Below are 6000 nucleotides of genomic sequence, written 5' to 3' on the forward strand. Positions count from 1 at the left end.
AGGGGAGGAACAAGGGAGACATAGTAAAACACAGACGGAGAGAGAGCATGAGATCCCAATGACCCATGCAGTTCCCAGTCTAACAAGGCAAATCCACCCAGTTCATATTCAAGGACTGCCCATTCCTCCATTGTTTCTTCTGATAATCAATCTTGGCTTTAGTGAGGGGCAAGTACCCAGTATTTCACTCTGATGACCAGAGACAACAATAGGTCCCAACCTGGGGCCCCTGAGGACCCACACTTTAAGCTGCCTTGCCACCGGAAAGAGTTCAAACACAAAGGAGGCCATTGATCTTGTAAAAAGCTGTGGTTGGTGCCCAAACAGGGCTTGAAGTGGGTATTATGTCAGAGGGTCTGGGGGTAAAAATGGGCCAGTTTGAGAGGCACAGCCGTTTGCCATCACTGCTTCACTGCCTGACACTGCTGCCTGTATGGCTGAGCGACTTGTTGGCTGGCTGCCTGACTGTCCAGCTCACTAATTGGCCACCGTGCTGTGTAGCAGACTGATGGTATGAGCACCTATACAGAGCTTGTTTACATCCCAGACAAATAGTATTATTATATTTATACTCTGACTGACACTGAGAGCGGTGTTGATATTTGGCACACAGTACAGACAGATCATAGAGTCTTTGTTCTAGATCTGGATGTCCTAATTTTTTAAATCAAAAAAAAAAAAACAGGAGCAAGAATCAAAGTTTCAAAACCAACATTAAAATTTTAACTGGATTGCTCTGAGGCACGCTTTGAACCAGAGGAATTAAACAGATTTAATTTTGAAAATCTGGTGCCTACATTTCCCACAGTGCAACAGGACCACCAACAATTCAATCAGAGATTCAGGTGTGCAGCAGGACATATAGCCCACATTTCTTTTTATTCTAGACTTCTGCTTCAGCCAATACTGGCTGAAGTGACAAAAGAATTAACGCTCGTTTTTCATGTGGTCTGTGCAGCGCAGTAGTACTTAACAAGACACAAACCTTTAATTACAGCAAATTAAAGGGGGCATAAAGGGAAATAGAGGACAGGGTGTCATGCATGATTTGCAAAGCACTGAGCAAAGCCAGTTCTCAGTTAGCAGATGACAGTCATTGTTTCACACTGACAGATGTGATGCTTATAACTGCTGAATATATGAACAGAAAGTTTTTAAGACTGTTTGGAGGTAACAGTTCAGCCAGCCAGACATCACAAATTTCTTTCTTTCTTTTTTTTGTTCATTTTCCACACTACTAATTTAGCTGTCTACTCCTATAAATAAATGCCAAGTTCCTTTTTAATTGAGCACTATTACATTTTGAGCATTTTTTCTTTTCTTTTCTTTTCTTTTCTTTTCTTTTCTTTTCTTTTCTTTTCTTTTCTTTTCTTTTCTTTTCTTTTCTTTTTTTTGCTTTGAGACAAACATGGAGCAAGATTATAATAACAATGGAAAAACGACTTCCTCAGACCCAAAGTACCCATTACAAAAACAGAACAGAGCCTGGATCAGGACTCACATTTTCATGGGTGCCCTTCTCTTTGACTTGAGTTTCCTGGCTACAGATTGCAGTGTCAGCTAAAAACCCAACCCTATCCTCCAGTAAGGTCTGCCCACCCAGCTTACTCTTGTCCCAGCCCTACTACCCTCCCTCCCTCCCTCCCTCAGAGCTGTCTGGGGAGAGAAGAGCAAGCGGAGACGCCGCACTGGCCCAGATGGCTGGCGGCTAACCAACTGCAGCCAAAGGTAATCGGAGGCAGATGGGAAACCTTTTGGTGACGAGAGCAGGGGGAACAAGTTGCCTAGCGAAAAAAAAAAAAAAAAAGGAGGAAAAAAAAAACCAAGTGCAAAATCTGAAGGGATTGAAAGAGAGAGAGGGGAGTGTAAGCTATTCAAGCCAGCTGGGAGAGCCATTCTTGAGTGTTAATACGCTAAACTGAGTATGGAGGAGATGAAAAGGGCCCTAATGTGCCTCTTGGTTAATTTCAAACAGCAATGGGCAGGTACAGTATAAAAAATGGCTTGCTTTAAAAACAATGAGGGGTCTTTGTGGTGTAGCAACTTCTCTCATATATGGAACAACTAAAAGTCTTTCTCTCTTCCCCTCCCTCCGGCTTTCTCCCAGTCATTTCCTGCACAAGCCAAACTCCCCTCCATTTTCATTACTTTTTCTGCACCCGCTCTCGATTTATTGTGGGGTTATTAAACTTGCAGCTTGATATCAAGTGCTTTTCATTACCACTAAATCTCCTCTTGTTTACTTAAGCCAGAGAAAGAAGGAGAGATAGGACCCCCAACCCCACCCCCAGTGCTGTCCCCTGGTGCTTTTTAAGTACAGCTGCTTAGAAAGATTTGTGGACAGGCTTCAAATCCCCACCACCACCACCACCACACACACGCACACACACAACAAGACGCATGCACTGCCTCGCACAGCTCTTCTGGTAAATTATTACTCCATTATGAACCGCAGAGAAATACAGCTAAATTAAGAGAGAGCTGTCTCGCAGAGGTGACGGCGTTGTACATCTTCCGCGGTCTGTTGTGCAAAGCTTTCCCTCTGGGCTGTATCACTTTTGCAAAATAAAAAGCGTATGTTTGTCAGCGGGCCAAGTGAGAGCGCACACACGGACTCTCCGGTCTGGGTTTTGCTTGGATGGATCTCGGGCGTATATCTGCAATCACGGCCAAAAAGGGAACGAGGTCCGAGCTGCACACACAGGCCACACAGCTTCCAGCGCTATCAGAATTTTGCAGAGGAGAATAGAAAGGGGTCGTTGTTGCCGAGAGAGAGCGAGAGAGAAAAGCTGGAGCGCTCAGGATAATTAGGTGGGAATTTAAGGGTGGGCCAAATATTCAGTGTAATCAAGTAAGTGGACCCTGAGGCATACTGACACGTCACTTTACCAAAAAAAACCAAAAAAAACTTGTCACCTAGTGAGCACTGACTGGTGCTTTTTTTAAATGTGTGTATATTCTTTTCTTTTTTTTATTACTGCAGCTAACTATGATGTCCTTGTCCTTAACTGCTGCCAGGGCGAGTGGAGCTATCTGAAAACTAGCACACTAATCAAAGCCATATGACCGGCTCAAAGTAAAGTCTGTGTCGAGTGAACAGATGCTCTAGGACCCCCCCCCACACACACACACACACACACACACACACACTCACTCTCTCTCACACACACACACACGCACACACACACACACACACAGTCTCCACTTTGATCAGCAAATAGCTAATGAATCAGCTTTAAGTTGAGTTTCTACCTGACGGCACAGCTTCTCTTTTCAAATAAGACCATGAGGCTGTGGGATCAAATGGCTCGCGAGACGAATGTCCCGAGTCAGATGCGGTGTTTCCATCCGCTCCAGCATCAACCGCTCACTCCTTGAATTAAAAAGCATAATAATCTAGATTCAAGTAGATCTCAACATTAAGCCCTGGACAGGTGATAGAGAGGCCTGAATAACAGATCTCAGATTAAAATCTGATATATAAAAAAAAAAAGACAAAGAGAAAAGGGCAGGCATTCCTGTCTCAATTTTCCCCAAATAAACAGTGTGCAGATGAAAAGTGGGAACATAAACAGGCCGGAGAACCTCGGATGTGCTCCCCTCAGTGAAAATGTGCCTCTCTAGGTCTGAAACAATATTTTGTGTGTGTGTGTGTGTCTGTGTGTGTGTGTGTGTGTGTGTGTGTGTGTGTGTGTGTGTGTGTGTGTGTGTGTGTGTGTGTGTGTGTGTGTGTGTGTGTGTGTGTGTGTGAGATAGAGAGAGAGAGAGAGAGAGAGACAAAGAGCTGACTCGACACGAAGTGAGTCAACCAGCAGCGCTGAGAACAGAGCACACATGGTAGAAAAGGCTTTTCTCTTGCTGTGTTTTCTCTGGTTTGGGACTGCCAACAATCCAAAACACCAAAATACAAATTTCACTGTCGCATAAGACAAATACAAGAAGGAAAAACTTACATTTGAGGTGTTGGAATCTTGAATATTTAGCGTCACTCCCTATAAATGATTGTCAGAGTCACTGACAGTTAAACTTGTGTCAGTTCAGCTCTGACCCTCTGAGGTTGTGATTGCAGACTGCCCAATTTAAGAAGAGAATCAACGCAATGCAAAGACAGAGCTTCAAAGAGACAGTTACAGGTTTTCATTTTGGAGAGAAGTGTGATATGTTGAGGTGAAGAAAAAAGTTGGATCTGTGCTTCCAGTGTGGCAGCGTGTGTGCGTAATTTGGTTGATGATAAAACTACAAACATCTGCATCAGTTTTTTGTTTTATCAATCAATCAATCAAATACTTTATTATCCCCGAGGGGCAATTTGTTTTGCAGCCAACAGCAAAATAGGTAAATCTATAAAAACAATCAAACATACAACACACTCAACCAAGGACACAATTATCTAAAAGAGTTCAAAAAAATTAATAGTATTGGGAATAGAAGAGAATTAGAATTAGAGCAAAATTAAAATTATGAAATTGTATGTGGTAAAGAATTTTTTTTTTAATGCTGCATAATGATCAAGAAAACTGCAGATTTCTGCGCAAGGAGCATCTGATTTGCTGTTTTGTTGCACTTACGTGTGCTGATATGTCACACAGCCAATTATTCCACATCTGTGACTCTATGTCTGAGCCATAGAAGATGTTACATATAATATGGCCTAAATGTTTCCCGTGATATCAGTTTAGTGTCTTTAAAAACTTGCTGCAGAGTCAGTGCGCGTTGCTGAATGGAGAAACTGCAAGTAGCGCCCCCAGCCGGTGAAGAACACAACGCCACCCTTCACTTGTGTACCTGATGTCTGCTGACAGCCACATCACCCCTTCAGCAATACACGCACACACATGCACACACAGACACAGACACACGCTGTCTTGTCATCAGCTAATGAGGTGATCCCAGGCATAAAAAGTAAAATATCCGAAGAAGAAGAGAAGTATCCACTGACTGAGACTTTAGGAACATTACAAATCCCACAAGAAAACATTAGACCCACGTCCTCAGAGGTGCACCTAATGACCTCATGACTCCGCTGCGAAAAAAGCTCATAAATAAGAGCGACACGCAAAGTCTCTGCAGGAATATTTCTGGAGGAAGGCGCGGACAAGAGTTGAGAACAACCTCCTGCCAGCATCATGCCAGGGCAGTGGCTTTTTTCTTCCAGAGCTGTGCATGAAAAAAGGAGAGAGAATGTGGCCGGGCTCGGTGACCTACCTTCCCGTGTCCCCGGTGCAGAAGTTTCCGATGTGAGTCTGTCCTCTGTCCTCAGCAGCCGAGCGGAGCGGAGCGGAGAGGAGAGGAGGCGGCGCCGGCGGGTCAATGAGGAGACTCAACTTCTTCCACTTCCACAAGCGGAGAGCTGGAGTCCGGTGTCAATTTTCCCCCGTGGTAAAAATAGAAACGTCCGGTAAAATAAAATTTCAAAATAAAGTTTTTGCTGGACTTCGTGCTTAGCGAGGGTTTGGGATGAAATAAAGAGCTACGGCCAAAATAATTCATGTTTCTCAGTTAAGACCTTTATGGAACCTTATTTCAAGTACACTTGTAGCCTGTGATGCAGTACATTGTATTTGGTGCTTCATTTACTTTTCACTTAACAATTGTCTGCTTGTCAGTGATGCTGAAAGCACAGAAACACTACGTGCATGTAAAAAATAAATAAATAAATTAAAAAAAATTGGTTACTTTGTATTTTCTGTGCACATTCATGGCCAGACTCTGAATCTAGTACCTGAACCAGAATGGTGGCTCAAACTACAAGTGTTTTAGAAGAAGGCAGTCTCTTTCACTGAGCATATTGCTTAGCTGTTTTCACAGATCAAACCACTTCATGGAAGGCTTGCATGATTTCACACTGCTCGGCACTTTACAGCCAGGAGCACTTGTTGTGATGACTCTCGAGAGATCAATCCTCTGGCAAAACCAACCAACATCTATTATACAGTTCAGCCTGGTAATCATTTCGACAACTTCAGTCTGAACTGTAACAAATATTTCTGAGCATGCGAT

General features: G+C 43.4%; 1 protein-coding gene across 1 annotated transcript in view; it reads right to left on the bottom strand.

The window, feature by feature from the left end:
- Positions 1–5325, bottom strand: part of adamts10 (ADAM metallopeptidase with thrombospondin type 1 motif, 10) — a 54801-nt gene extending 49476 nt beyond the window's left edge. The window contains exon 1 of the mRNA XM_030728375.1: positions 5206–5325. The gene's annotated coding sequence lies outside the window, so the exon portion shown is untranslated. The remainder of the gene's footprint in view (positions 1–5205) is intronic.
- Between the last annotated feature and the right edge of the window lie 675 nt (positions 5326–6000).

This window comes from Archocentrus centrarchus, chromosome 4 (assembly GCF_007364275.1).
Source record: "Archocentrus centrarchus isolate MPI-CPG fArcCen1 chromosome 4, fArcCen1, whole genome shotgun sequence".
Lineage (NCBI taxonomy): Eukaryota > Metazoa > Chordata > Actinopteri > Cichliformes > Cichlidae > Archocentrus > Archocentrus centrarchus.